This window comes from Cyrtonyx montezumae, unplaced genomic scaffold (genome assembly GCF_038088225.1).
Source record: "Cyrtonyx montezumae isolate F1298 unplaced genomic scaffold, pur_monq_1.0 scaffold_0, whole genome shotgun sequence".
NCBI lineage: Eukaryota > Metazoa > Chordata > Aves > Galliformes > Odontophoridae > Cyrtonyx > Cyrtonyx montezumae.
Window position 1 is genome coordinate 9911162 of NW_027071824.1, and position 14630 is coordinate 9925791.

The following is a 14630-nucleotide window of genomic DNA, read 5'->3' on the forward strand; positions in this document are numbered from 1 at the left end:
TAAATGAGCATGGGTATGGCGGTGAGTGTGCTCAGATTCTGAGGACATTTGAGAGTTACCACAATCCTGGCTGGCAGGGCAGCGTGGGCAGACTGTTTCTGCAAGCTTTCCTACCTCTGGCAAAGCCAAATTACTGACCTTCTTGAGGCAAACGCTCAGATTTCACAGCCCATGTACAAAACCCCACCAACCCATAAGCAGTCAATGTCAACACTATCTTTACATATGATAATTTCTTGCTTGTGCTGAACTATTCCATTGGGCAGGGTCTCAGACAGCTTTACTTATGTGACTGAGATGTACACTATCAAACTCCAGCCCTGCAGTGTATATACATATACTGGAAAATATACACTTATATTAGAACAGCTAGAAAGAGCATGCAGGTTTTCAAATTCAGGTTTGCTTTACAGTTTTGTTGTCGCTGAGGATTTCTTTTAATTTTTGTAGATGCAACTTATTAGGAGCGTATCTCTTCTCAGGTGGCCCTTATTATTGGTCTGCCAGGAGCCTGCTTGCTATTTTGGGATATCCTTTCCCGTAGAGGAAGCAGAAAGCAGCTGTAATTAATAGATCTGCCTTAATATGCACTCTGCACTACCTGTAAAGAGTCACTAGCAGTTAGAGGCGAGTGGTTGTTTCTTGCTTAGTGTAAGCATTTGTAGCAACAGCTGCTATTTCATTTTTCTGATCTTAAGGAACTGAGCTGAACTTTTTGCTAGTGTGAGTTTATTTACTTATTTATTTTGTCTTCTTATATTTTATGGTAATGAATTGCCTTAACTATAGCTACTGCCTGTAGAAACACTACATATACAATCAGATGTTTCTGAATCTTTTTGGAGTAGGTCTGAGTCTGTAGGGGATCCTGATGCCTGATCCTGTGATGTTTAAGATATACAAGAGGCAAGTGTTAAGCAATGAAGTTAAAAGTACATTTCTCTCAATGGCCTTTCACTTCAATATCTGATGTTTCTTACAGTATGAGGGTAACCTGGTGTGTCTACCGTGCTCCAGGAAACAACAGTCTCATAAATGTATATAGCCTTCCCTTTTGTGTACCCTGGGCAATGTATTAGCGGGTGCTAGTATAGGAAGTGCAAGATAGAAACACAGCTACTCCATAGTATGGGCTACCTTCATTACTAGTCTGGCCTAAAGGTTCAAGTTTACCTCATTTCCAACACTTGGTGTGGCAGTAACCCTCTTCCCTGTGAGGTTTCATATTTGCTAAAGCATCTTTTTCTTTTTTTTTTTCCCTCTTAGTTGTTTAATTCTAAAGCAAGCTTATTTTAACTGTGCGCCCTATTTATCCTTTTGTGAAAATGTAACTATTGTGAGATGGACACTGATTTCCACTCTTGAAAACTACCAGAGCAGTCCTTTCATATGGCACAGCAATTTGGGGCAAAATCTTCTTTTTGTAAAGAAAATATAGCTACTACTAAAGCAGGGTGCAACTGCATAGCTAACTGGATGGCAGAAAGGGTAAATGGGTTCTTAAATGTTCACTCCACTTTTTCCTAGCTCCTCCTATGAACAGTTGAGCAGAGCTCAAGGTAGCTTTAAAATAATCAGAAGTGTCACTTTACTGTGAAACCCTCTTTTGACTGAGAGCCTGTTTCCTTCAGGACAGTAAGGGGAGGACTTCAGTCTCTGCTCTCCTCCGAGTCTTTATTTGCAACACAGCTATTTTAATTAACTTTTAATTGAATTTTCTTCCTTTGTTTACTATAGCATGCCATTTTTAAGCAAAGCGGTAACTTAATATAGTATGGGCTGATTACTACTGCTAAATTTCCTCTGCTCGATAATAACTGGACAGGTGGTTAGCCACCATTTTATGAGCAGTTAAACCATTTAGCACATCGCCACTAGTTTTGCATTAGTGCCGACGCTGGGATTCATTACATGGTTCAGCAGTACAGAAGCCTAATGCATTATGCCCCAGCAGGGTTCACCTCAGGCTGAATTCTGCTCAGCTTCTTATGGCTGCAAAAAATCAACGGTCTTGCAAGAGTTGCACTACGCTGCTCGTCCGTGGACCATCTTTCTGTGCTTGAAATGAATTCGATGGTAGTGAAAAGTGCTGAAACTGCCCTAAACTGGAGTTCTCCATCTGCTCTACCAAGGGAAAGGTGCAGCCCTCGTTAGGAGGGTGTTTCCCATCCCAGCCTATTTTGGACTGGGAGAGTGGAGGGGGGAAGGAAGGGGAAATAAATAAATAAATAAATATTAAGTAAGTTAGGAGGAAAAAAAATGGGGACGAGAAAACGTTCATTCTTGCGAACAATCGCCCCCCCCCACACACCGGCAAAGCTTCCAGCAGTTAGTGCTAACCTCGGCGGTGGTGTTTGTCATGTAAATACGCAGCCATTAGAAATATGAGAACCATCTGGTTCCTTTCTCTTCGGAGAGCAAACAGCTATCTGCCAAGGTGGGCTGAAGTCAGATGGAGTATTTCAAGATAAAAGGTTTGTTTTCTTACTGTAGTTTCTCCCAGACACCCGAAATAAGTCTCTGTATTTTTTTTCCCTTGGTATTACTACTAAGTATAGCTGTATGAGGGTCCTTCTCTTTTCTATCAGACTGTCCTTTGTGCCTCACTGCCTCTTTCACAATTTCCATTTCATTCCAGCCCGGTTCAGTGTTTGCCTCTGAGTAAGGCACAGAAGCAGCCTATTAACCATATGCATAGTAAAGATTAATTGTAACTGACCTACATTTTCAGATTATATTTAATGTATTCCTTTAAGAATGCCTGGGACTTGGCAACTGAGAGCTGCTTCTTCAGAAGGAGTGGGGGGCAGGATTGGGAAAGAGGCATAATTTTAAGAGACAGCATAGACAAACTTGCTCTGGTGAATCAGTTTGATTGATTTTTCTGTGATTCTATTAATGCATTGGAACAGGCCACCCAGCAAAGTGGTGGAGTCACTGTCCTTGGAGGCATTCAAGAAACCTGGACATGTGACACTTGGAGATGTGGTTTAGTGGGCATGGCAGTGATGGGTTGACAGTTGGACTTGATCTTCGAGGTCTTTTCCAACCTCTCTTGGGACATTTGGGCTGAACCTCACTGAGGTTCCTTTCCCCAGCAGGCTCATTTCTGGGAGGTGCTCAGCTCAGTGTGCTGCAAGGATACAAGATTCTGGTGATGTCCCCTGGCACTCCTCTCTTAGGGGAAAATGCAAACTACTTGATGCTCAAACTTCCGAGAAATTGGTGAAAAAAGAATTTTCTAGCAAGCTGGGAAGCAACAGTTTACATGATGGAAATACATTTATTGATGTTTGATATCTTGCTTCTCAAACATACTTCAGGGCTTCATTTAGCCTGTTGGTTGTTTATATTGGCTACTGACTGTTTACATTAGGTCAGTGCACAGGATGGGTTGTTTATACCATACCAGCAACAAATTCCTCAGCATGGAGCTGGAAAGAAAGAAAAATTCAGCTCTGGAAGTAAACAAGCAACAAACCCTCCTATGTGTGGAGTATTCCCCCTTGCCTAAGAAATGACCAGCAAAAATACACAGCACGAGGAATTAGTTAAGCATAACACGAATGGTAAATATGGGGAACAGTGGAGAAGAAAGAGCTAGTCCAAACTAATGTTTGTCTCCATCTACAGGGGACACTCAGGACCTGTTGGTAAGCACTTATCCATCTACTTCAGCTGCAAATACAGACTTGCAGCCCACCTAACTGCAGGTGTAGGTGGTTCCATCTTGCCCAGCTAAATAGAAAGTCTCTTACGTTTGAGTTCTTCTCTTCTAAACAACCAAGGAGATCAGAATTCTCTCTTCTTGTTTCTGAAAAATGCAATCATGATACTTCTTATGTTCAGATCTATGTGTTTTTCACACACCTTATCCATTTTGTGGATATCTGGCTATTGAATGACTGAAGCAAGGGTGGAGGAATCCCATTCTACTTCTCAGCGTTCAGTGAGTGTTGATATGCAGCAGCCTGACTGGGGCTGCTAAGTAAGCTTTTGGCAAATGAGTTTGGTGAGGCCACACAATGAATTTGCAAGTCTCTCTACTAATGAAATCCTGTCAGCTGCTTTGGGTGCCCAAACCTGTCACCACAAATGGGTAGTTTGGAAACCAGGGCAATGCTCCCATGCCTGACTGATCTAATTCCCCTGTCTCTCCTGTGTCTTGTTTGCCACTGCCAGATGTGCGTTTCTATGTCTGTGTCATGCAGGACCAACCCAGTTATGTTGTTAATGACAGATTTTATTAATGGAGCAACTGATTCAGCATAGCTTGCTATATTCATCAGGAGCTTGAAGACTACTGGGGCTCCTCTTGTTTGCTCCCAAGCTCAGAAGTGGTTCAACAAACTTATTCCTCTAGAGGTTGGTTTACAATTAATTCTGGACAAGAAATGACTGCCATACTAGTTACTCTGTTTTTCCCTGCAGTAATATAATCAGGGTGAATTTAATATGCTATCAAAGTTTTGGCTGGGTTTTAGGTTTCACATGAACCATTCTCTAACATTCTCTAGTTACATCACTGCATCACCAGGCACCTCATTTACCAGATCTACCCAAGGTTAGTGTTTCTTCCTTTACTTGCTCTTCTTATGGCCATTGCTAATGGCCTGAAAGCTCACCATCTTTTGCTTTTGAAATCTTCCAGTGAAATGATAAAATAAAATTATTCATGAAATAGGCAATATTGGACAGATTCCTGACAGTTACACAAGAAGGAACTGAAGCTCTCAGAGAAACAGAAGCTCTTTAATTTTGGCAGCATTCACTAAACTGTCCCACATTAGTAAATAACTGACATAATTTTAAACTTTTTTCTCCTTTACAGATGCCTCTCTCTTGGCAGCTGGTCTCTTTGCAGCCAAGACAGGAGTAAAAACTCTCAATGATTTCAGCTGGCCTTAGGGTCAGGAGGCTGCAGCAGGATGGCGGGATGCTGCAGTGCAGTGCTGGGGGGAGCAGAGAGCAGCAGCCATTTGGAGGAGCCCCTGTGAGTGAAAAGGTTCAGTCTGATCTTCTTTAAAAGGTTTTCTCAGCTTTTTAATCTCAGGCATGGATGCACTCTGTGGGGATCTGCTTCCAGGACTGCTTTGCTGACTCTCCTTGCTCATATTTCATTCTAAGAAAAACAAGCTGTGTGGTACGTGGCAGCTGTGTGGGTCAGATTTGTGGAGGTGAGGTGTGCATCCAAGCAAATCAATACTTGCCAGAGGGGATAAACGGCTGTATCTTTCTATTCTCTTTCCCCTATTTCAGCTCCCTTCGTTCCATGTGATGCAGTTTCACACACTGTGAGATGTTGTACAGTTGCTAGTGCTGCATCCATTTCTTGGAGCTCATTGAATTCAGGGGAAGGAAGGTATGCCCCTGGCAGGATGTAGACCTATAGCCAGTGTGCAGGGGCAGAGACACATCTGAAATAGGAAGAATAAAAATCCCACTCCTGCATTAGGTACCTCAAGTTCCAGCCTCAGTGCCGTTGTCTTATTTATTTATTTATTTATTTATTTATCTCTAATGCTTACATTTTGGTAAAGTACACAATGCAGGTTCCATGATAGTTTTGCATGAAAATTCGGAGAACATCCCAGCAATGTGGCATCTACTGATACCACTCAAGGGAATTTCATCTGCTTCCTGTAGGACTAAGCCTGATGCTCATATTCTGTATTATTTTCTTTTTCATTCGATGTATGTAGATTACTCTGCAAGTAATGCCTCATAATTATTTTCATGGAAACTACGACAGATACAGAGAGCACAGTGATGCTACTTGGTAAATTCTCAGCTACAAACAACTATTTTTCAATGTAGTTACCGCTGTTAATGGATTTGTGCAGATGACCTGATAGATATGCTCTTCATTTTAAGGTGTGACAACTGTGCATGGTCATCCGGAACATGGCTTGTCTTTCACATCACTGTGGTCACTGCTGAAACATGCTGCCCACCACATCACTATGTTTACATTCACGGTTTTGCCTCCATTAATGTTCAGCAAATGTCCATGAATGTCAGTGGGTGCCATTCAATTTCTGTTGCCAGACCACCAACATCTGCCTCTGATGTTGTGGGCCAATATAATAAAATGGGAGGCATTACTTTTGGAGCAGCTCTCCCAAATCTGGAGTAACTCAGTACTTGAACCATAGTAACCAAAACAGAAATCTGCCCTTAGCAAATGTGCTACTGTTTCATTGGGCTCCTTACTTGCTTGTTTAATGTAACAAATGCACCAGTTTTCTAACAACAACTTTAAACACCATTCATCAATAAATCCATTGCGCTGCTCAGCTTGTATTACACGCCACTGATTAACTACCATTAAATTAGCAGTTAGTGTAATCAGATATAAACATTCCTTTGTGGCTAAGCTGTTAAACTTTTTTCCTTTTTACAATTGCATGTAACACATGTCGGCACGAGACAGACTCTGTAATTTCACATTACTGCAGCTAAATTATGTTTGTGGGCTCCAGAAACGCTTCTGGTGCTACCAGGCTCATAAACACCTACCTGGCAGGGAAAAGCTACAACTTCTGCCCCAGAGCACTGGGGATTTAACAGAATTCAGCATAGTACAGTGACTGAATTTATTGCATGAGTATGGGCTATGGACAAGCAATTGATACGAGGAGCTCAGAACTGGTCTGCTGCCCTTCTCTGCTAATTTTCACCCTGGGTCATGTTATTAAGGGATGTAAGTAAGCCAGCATCCAACTTACTATAAGGAGTCATGACAGAAAAGTAGACATCTGGAGTTTAAAAGGAGAGCAATGTAATTATGTGATTTTCAGCTCACGGAACCAAGAACTATTCCAGGCTGTAGTACTCAGAAGTGAATTCTGATTTTACAAAAGCAAAAATCTACAGATGCTTATTTGCATCATAGAATAACTATATTTTATGTGCAGGTCTCAATTTTTAGGCATTTTGGAAAATCTTTTACAGACAAACAAAACAGTTGTAGTGACAGTCAGAAGCCATTTTCCTGTATGCCTGTGTAGGACATCACAAGTAGAAATACTGGTACAAATTGTGAGCTGAGGATTGGGAAATTAAGGTGAGTGTTTTAAAACTCAATCTTGCTTCTTTAAGAAAACATAACCAACAGTGCATGTTGTTCAAAGTTTGGCTTGGTTGTGTTTTTTATTTTTATTTTTTAATTATTATTTTTATTCTAGTTGTATTGCTTGGCAATATGGCATGGATTGCTTCACTTTGATAATATGCTGACATTTGCTTTCATGGAAACCTGAAGTTTCTCCAGCTTTGTTCAAACAGCTTTCCTGGGCTATCAGCCTTGAAGTGGAAAAAAGAGAATTCAGCTTAGCTGCATACGTTGTCTGATATTATGCTCGGTTTGATGATTTGAGAAACATATGATAAAAATGACTTGGATTTCCAAAACCTAATAGTAGGCCACTCTCCAAACTTATCTCTCTTTCTCTATGAAAAAAGGTAATTTATACGGCTGATCTTAATACTTTCTTCAGGGGTGTAAACCCGTAGAAACTGGATTAGTATGTTGACTCCTTCAATTAACTTTAATCTAATATCCTGCCTATTTAAATTAGTGTAAACATTGGTGTATAGGGTTAAGGGAAAGAGTTGAACTGAAAAAGATTTATTTAAGGATTAGTGTAGTAGCTAAATTAGAATTAAATCCAGGAAGTAAACATCCCAGCAATGCAAGTTGTGGGAAACAAGAGACCACAGCAAAGATCAGCGGTTTGAAACAATAATGTGCAACCATGGTAAGAGAAAAGCAGAAGGGGAGTAACAAGTAAACCAAGCGCTGCTGTACAAATAAGACTAAGCTTATTACTTGCCACACAGGTTGTGGGGGAAACTCTCAATTAAGCACTGCAGAAATATACTTGTATCCTCCCTGTCTTCCTCATTCATGGCTGAATTACATTATGAACCAAAGCGCACAGAGCAATTGAAATATGAGAAAAGGATACACTTGTAGAAGAATCTCTGAAGGTACAGAAATCCTTGCTTGCTGACATCAGATTTGTTACAACATCTAGCAGTAATCTGCTGGAGCCCTTGGATAACAAAATGAAAAAAACATGCAACTTCACCCTATAGCTTTACACGTTATATTAGTGTAAGGAAATCTTCTCTGATTTAGCAGAGATTTTTGTCTTCATTCTATCCAAAAAATGCCACAATTCTTTGCGCATAACATGGCTGGGCCCATGATTTGAGTTTACCCTACAAGGCAGTGTGCAGCAGACCAAGACTTGCTTGTCTGTGCCACCAGTAGAGTTCTTTGAGGGGCTCAGCTTGTTGTGGCTGCCCTGTCTTCACATTTACCAAGAGCTTTAGGGCAGCTGCAGTCACCACCCACTTCTAAGAGCTGGCCAGGTGTACCTTCACCTGCATCTTTATCTTTTGTGAAAAGGAATGGTTAAGGTTTGAATATAGTCCTAAACGACACATTTCAGACCCCAGGGGTCTTCTGTAGGCCTAATGCCAGAAGGATGACTGCATCCTCCAACTCTGGAAAGCTGCCTTCAGAATTCAAATAAAAATACTAAGCCTGGCTCGAGGCATTTGCTTAGTGATAACTCAGACAGAAACATGCCATCTACTGAATTATTACTGTGAGACCTGAATTTTTGTTGGCAACTTGTCTTCCAGATTTATCAACTTAATCAAATTCTACTGAATAAGTGATAAAAAAATCTCACAAATCCAGCCAAGGCTAGTATGGCTGAAGGCGGTCTTGATTGACCATTTTATAGCTTAGTGAAGGACCTGCTCACTCAATAAATGCAGCTTTAACTGTTTTTCTTCTTATAACCCAAGACAGTTAGCAAATATTAGATGTCTTATTTGCTATCAGTACTTATTGACTGACAGAGAAGTGGCCCCCCTGCTGCAGTGCTCCTTGAGGCAAGTCACAGGTTGCTGCCAGGAGCCAAGTAGCCACAAGGGCCTGGTGTGAGGGGAGGACCATGCCTGGAGGCCATCGGAGCAGTGCTGGGAGCACGTGTGGGTTGAACCACTCCAGCAGAACACACAGATTGTTTCTCAGCCACGTATATAACCCAGGTTTTAATTGTTTTGGCAGTTTCTTTGCACTTCAGACCCCAGAAGACTGAAAAGATCCAGCCAGCTTATTCCAAAGGAAAATGTCTGCGTTTCAGTAATGCAAGCCTCTCACGTGAGCTATCATTTTGCAAAGGCAGGCAGCTTAGCATTTCATCTTTCTGGCTAAAGCAGCTTTTAACAAGCTCTTTCTTGGCAAAAGGTTTTGGAATTAACGATGGCTGAAGCACACCATGTGTCTCAGCAGCATACTTTGCATGAACTGGCACCCTGCTTGGCAGGAGATGCAAAGAAATGTTGGCCCAGGGGTGATGTGGATGAACACTTCACAGTGCCTCTGTGAAGGAGTTGGTGGGGGGAGGACTGTGGCATCCCTGCTCATGCTGCCTTTGCTCTGTGGGCAGGCCTTGATTTGTTAGAAGAAATAGAGCTCAGTATCCACACTCAGAGCTGAGGCCCTCCCGCGACACACAGCTGGCACAAGCCATCCGACATGTCCCTCTGTTCCCCCAGAACATGACCCAAATCAGGATCGGCTTGTGTCCATTCCTAGTCATACTGAGCCATCTGTTTTAAGGCTTTGTTGCTTATAGTGCGTAGTATCTCACTTTTGGAGTAGTGCCTCAGGGCCAGTTACTGATGCCTTCCTCAAACCTAGGAGACTTGAATTTTCCTGGCAACAACTGTGGACTTAGATCTTTTATTACAGTCCTTTCATCAAATTCTAGAGTAAAGAGGACTTATTATAAGCATGAGCAGGGACTGATATATGTAGGAACAGCAAAATCTGCCCAAAGATCAACTCGGTGAAGTACCACATTGTATAAATAATATCTATGCTTAATTTTGCTGAATTTGAGTACTACAAAGTTATAAGGGGCTTTTTAGTTTCAACTGGAGTAGAAAGAAGGAGTACAGAATACTATTGCGAGGCTAAATCCTACATATCCATCTCTGAAAATTGTATCTGAAGGGACCTCAGCTGAGACATGCGGGACCCATTTGTAGACCTTACTGCCTGAAAGGTTATGGTGAGGTGGAGGTCGGCCTCTTTTCCCATGTAACAGCAATAGAATGAGAGGTAATGGCCTCAAGTTGTGCCAGGGGTAGTTCAGGTTGGATATTAGGAAACATTTCTTCTCAGAAAGAGTAGTGAGGCACTGAAACAAGCTGCCTGTGGAGGTGTTGAAGTCGCTATCCCTGGAGGTTTTCAAGAAAAGGGTGGATACGTCACTGAGCGACATGGTTTAGAACAGTCCCAGGCATAGGTTGATGGTTGGACTAGATATTATCTTAGTGATATTAATATCTTAGTGATATTTTCAACCTTAATAATTCTGTGATTCTATGCTGCCTCTATGGGTGTTTGCCTTACCAGAAGCTTGGCAAGAGGAAGCTTTTGCTTTACTCCAACAGAATACTTAAGGCTAACCTAATAGCACCATATCCTGTATTGGTTCCTTAAGTCTGTTTCCCTGTGTGGCCACAGCATCATTTGTGCTGGCTGGAAGGAGATGGTTTAAGAGCAAAGGGATGAGGTGGCTGGAGGAGGAAAAAGCAGTGCTGCCAGTGTGGTTTAGCTCATTTATGGCAAGATTGTGATGCAGAACCCATGCGACCCAGTGAGACTTTTTGCTCTGACATCAACAGATTTTTGGAGCAGACTAGAGGAAGGATCAATATGGAAAAAGCTAATTTACTTGTGGTGTCTTGCAGCACGTTGCATTAATCCTGTATATATATATACAAATTAAAAAAATGCATCCGAGTAGTGGTTTCCTCCCCTTGTTTAAATAAATTCAACTGCCCAGCTTCTGAATTCCCCCTCAAAGGAATCCACAATAGCTGGCCCTATTTGTTGAAAAGTCAGCAGGAATGTTTCAGCCAGCGTGGGATATTAGTGTAGGAAGCCACTGCTGGGTTGGTTCTCCTTGTTCTTGTTACTGGCTATAGAGTTTCACAGCCTGAGTTATTAGTAAATATTTATGTTTAATTACTTTCACTTAAGGAAAACAACCACAGCCAAGAAAACTACAGAGCAATTTAATGGGTTTTAACTTACCACACTAAACCGCCTTCTTAAACATAATGAATTATATGAAGTCATCTCATTTCAGACTCTTTTAAAGAGGTAATTTAATTCAAATAAGGTCGCATATTACTAGCATCAGAGTCTGAAGACATTTATGGTGCCAGTAACTGTTCCATTGCCCTGGGTTATTCTACAGCCTGAATGACAATAACAAGCTAAGCTTAGAAAAGTGTGCTGTGGTTTGGTATAACTGATAGATGAAATTGCTAGGTTCATCGCCTCAGGCAAGAAGCTCTGGATGAGTATTTTGGAGTCTCCTTTTACATAACACAGACTGGTTTAAAACAAAAACAGGAAAATAAATAAGGCATTAGCTGCTCAGCAGCATTGCTTTTGAGCCTTTTCCGGAGAAAAACAGCTTACAAAATAACTTTGCAGGTTTCTTCCCTCTGGTTTCTAGCTACAGTACTGCCTTCCTTTCTTACATATGGTGATTAGGTTCCAGAATATGTCCTTTGATCCATTGCTGCTATATAAAATAAAGACACTTCTGTTCTTCAGCAGCACCGCATACTCAGAGAGAAAAAAAAATGGAGAAAAAAGGCTAGCTGTACCACTCTTCTTTCACTGACAGGTAATCTAATAGAAAGAAGTAAAATAAAATACCTCTACTCTTCCCTCTGGAGATCCTCAAGCACTGTGCTATGTGTAGGATTAGAAATATCCAGCAACATAATTTTCTTTTTTCCCAAGAGACAAGCTATTTGTTTGAGTTTGGCAGTTAAGAGCCAGAAGGTTTTGCCACATAGGCTGTAAAACTTAGTGAGGCTTTCAGTGTCTTTTAATTTGTCCTCTAAAGTAATTGCATACTCTAAAGCTCCTTACTGTGTTTAAGGGCTTTATTTGCTTAGGACAATTGCACACCTTGTGAAAAAAAGAAGACGTAATCCAAATCCTGAGCTTGGTTCTGCCAGCCTTCCAGATGTTGACTGCCAAACTTGCTTAGGCTGCTAAATGTTAATTGCTAAGAACGTGGTCTGTGTGTCTGACATGTTAGGCAGAAGATGAATTCTTTATGTTTCTGGAGAGTCTGATACACAGCTCACTTTTTTTGGCAATTTCACTCATCTATTATGAGTATACATATTGAATGCAAATATTACTACTTTAAAATTGCTGCAAATGGAATAAACAGCCTACATATAAACACAGTGCAATCACATTTTAACTGTTCCCTATGACTAGTTGTAATAATAATATTTTGACAACTTTTTAATAGCGCTGTAAGTATAGACAGCATTCAGTTGAACTAGGTTTGACTTTGAGAGCATTTGACACCGTTTTCCAGTTATTTTGTACTTTGGATGCATTTTTCTACTGATTAAAGTCTCACCTGAGAGATTCATGCTGCTTTAGCCTTGAAAGAATTCCATGCATTTCAAGTACACTGATTAAAGCAGGCATGTCCAACACGTGGGTCACACGTGGCCTGACGCAGCTCACACTGTGGTCACTTCCTGCCCTGCACCATCATGGCAGCAGCTCTGCATCCCCAAGCAACAGTCACTCAACCAGTAACCCCATCTGGGCTGGAAGCAGGGTATGGGGTGCAGTGCAGTGCTAACTCGAGTTATAGCAAATAAGTCCAGAGTTTTTGATATATTGGCTAAACACAGTTCTGTGAACAGCAACAAATATGCAGCTGTGCTTTCAGTTGTGATAAAGGAATATGAGATCAGGTTTTAAAATTGCCAAAAATATTATTTTTTAATTTACAACTCCAATTTCAGTTGACATATATACGTTAGCTGCAAGTTTTCAAATGGAATGTACAGACTTGCAGTCCAAAATCTGATCATGTCTCTTTACCAGACCTCTATTAGCCCTCTCTTACCAAATACCCCTCACCTCACAGTCACGCCTTATTCATGCCACAGCTTTTGAGCAGTATATACATTAGTGAACAATTATTATCAAGGATGAATTACAGGAAGAGTAACATTTCATCAAAAATCTCTGGCGAGCACCTTGAGAGCTCACTGTGAATTGCAACTGCTACCACCAAACTGCCACTATCACAAAAACAGGGTCACATGTCCCATGAGATTTATGGGTTTTTTTTTTTTGCTCTCTTCATTACGTTTTATTAAAACAAGAATAATTCGAATAAGTTTTGTTACTTATATACATTAACAATATATTTTACGAGGGCTGCTCCGAAAATAATGCCTCCTATTTTATTATGTTGGCCCACCATGTCAAATGTGGACGCTGGTGGTATGGCAATAGAGGTTGAACCTTTCCACTGTTACTCCATTATGTGCTGCTCCCATGTGACAGATGGCAGCAGAGGGGCAGTCTGACACAATGGGATCTGATATGGAAGTGTGTATGAAGCTGTGTCATTGAACTCCTCCAAAAATGGCACCCACTGACATTCATCGATGGTTGTTGAAAGTTTATGGAGATCAGACAGTGGATGTGAGCTCTGTGAGGTAGCAGATGGTGCGTTTCAGCACTGGTGACAGTGAGAGTGGGTCACCTTTGCTGGTGCAGATTGTTACAAGTACATCATTCAGGCTGTTTTAATGTGAAAATGCACATCTAGCAGTGATGACTGTGTAGAGAAATAGTGTTTTGTAGCTGAAAATTTGCTCTGTTAAATAGTGTTATTGTGCTCTTTGCATCTGTTGTAGTTTCCATGGAAATAATCAAGAGGCTTTTCTTTTGGAGCAGCCTATGTAGATGCAGCCCTAGACAGGGCTCTTTTCCTCAACGTGGCCCAGGCAAGCCAAAAGGTTGGATACCCATGGATTAAAGAGTTATCAGTGCTTCTAAGGGTAACAATATCAGCTTTTTGATAATTTTAAACGCTTGGAGATAGATTTGCAGGGTGACAAGGGGTTTCTCTCAATTATAGGCTCCCAATTCCAAGAGACACATCATCTGGAGGAATGGAAGCATAAGCCTGCAGACCTTGCAAACTCTGAGTATATTAATGAGGTCTAATTGCAAACTTCCGTTCACATCCAAGGCTCACTGAACACTAATGAGTTATATGGTTTAAAATTTTACTTCCATAATGCAAAATTTCCCCGAGGAGAACATTTTTAAACATGCTCAGTGAAGGTGTGATATCTTCTTTAAAAGAAGCTATGTATAAAGTCGCTTAGGTGATCTCATGGAAAACTTCTGATAGAATTAAAGGGGAACACAGAGCAATAGCAAGAAATAGTCTTCATTAGAAAGGATTACATTTAAACCTTTCATGATGTCTGATGGGTTTATTTTGTCTTATTTTAAATTTGAGTTGGTTGTTGAATGGAGCTTAGAGATTATTCCTTGTCAGGATCTATCAAAAACAAAAACAAAAAACCCTAAGATCACTAAGGCATTTAAGCATGTTGATTGGGAAATTGTCACTGTTTGCTATGTTGCATGTTTTCCATGTCTAAAAACCAGTATTCACTTCTATGGGTACTTAGACATCTTCTAGGAGAACTAATTTCATTTAAGCTCATGGTCAGTAATC